Below are 1,157 nucleotides of genomic sequence, written 5' to 3' on the forward strand. Positions count from 1 at the left end.
CTTGCTTTCGGAAACCATCTTGGTTTTTTTATCTCTTTCTAACATATGCACCAGAAAGAGATAAAAAACAAAGAAAGCTTCGAAAGCAGGTAAACACCAGATGGCGTATCGTAGTATTTCAAATCCCAATTGTAGAGACACCTTTACAATTCAACAAAACAATGAAATTTCATTGTTTTCTTTTCTCCATTTGAATTTACCACAATTCTCTAGGAACTTTCTGTCGGTAACAGTAAATTTCAAACTTTGCTTTTACCAATTTTTAACAAATATTCACTGTTTCTTATCGAAATCGGCATTTTTACATTCTAAGTCAATTGTGCTTTCAATTTATAATGTGTACTCTGCTCATGTGATTTTAATTTCAATGCTAAAATAAGACCGTATTCGGCGGATGACAAAAAGATTGAGTCAAACGTCCCAATACGGTTTTTACTCGAATCCGTATTGGCTCAGCGCTTCAGGCTGAAGTCCCATGGCAGCGTTTTGCGTTGCGTTTTGTAACTAAGCAATGAGTGTGAGAGAGATGGAGATATATGTTTGCTATATTTGCACTCATGGTCTAGTTACAAAACGCAACGCAAAACGCTGCCATGGGACTTCACCCTCACTCAATTCCTAAACGCTCCACTCAATACTTTTTTTTACTGGGTTTTAGGGTGGAGTCCCATGGCAGCGTTTTGCGTTTTGTAACTAGGCCATGAGTGTGAGAGAGATGGATATATATGTTCGCTATATTTGCACTCATGGCCTAGTAACAAAACGCGACGCAAAACGCTATCATGGGACTCCAGCCTCAGGCCGCAGTCCCATGGCAGCGTTTTGCGTTGCGTTGTAATGAGAGAGAATGCAGCAAACGTATATTTGCGTCTTTTTCTCTCCCATTACGACGCAACGCAAAACGCTGTCATGGGACTCCACCCTAAGGCCGCAGTCCCATGGCAGCGTTTTGCGTTGCGTTGTAATGAGAGAGAATGCAGCAAACGTATATTTGCGTCTTTTTCTCTCCCATTACGACGCAACGCAAAACGGTGCCATGGGACTCCACCCTAAGGGTGCAATCCCATTACAGCAGAATACGTCGACCGAAAACAGAAAATCATGAGTGCGAAAGAGATAGATAGATATTGTTGTTCTTTTCACTCTCATGATTTTCT

Source organism: Leptopilina heterotoma, unplaced genomic scaffold (genome assembly GCF_015476425.1).
Source record: "Leptopilina heterotoma isolate Lh14 unplaced genomic scaffold, ASM1547642v1 Lhet_190, whole genome shotgun sequence".
Lineage (NCBI taxonomy): Eukaryota > Metazoa > Arthropoda > Insecta > Hymenoptera > Figitidae > Leptopilina > Leptopilina heterotoma.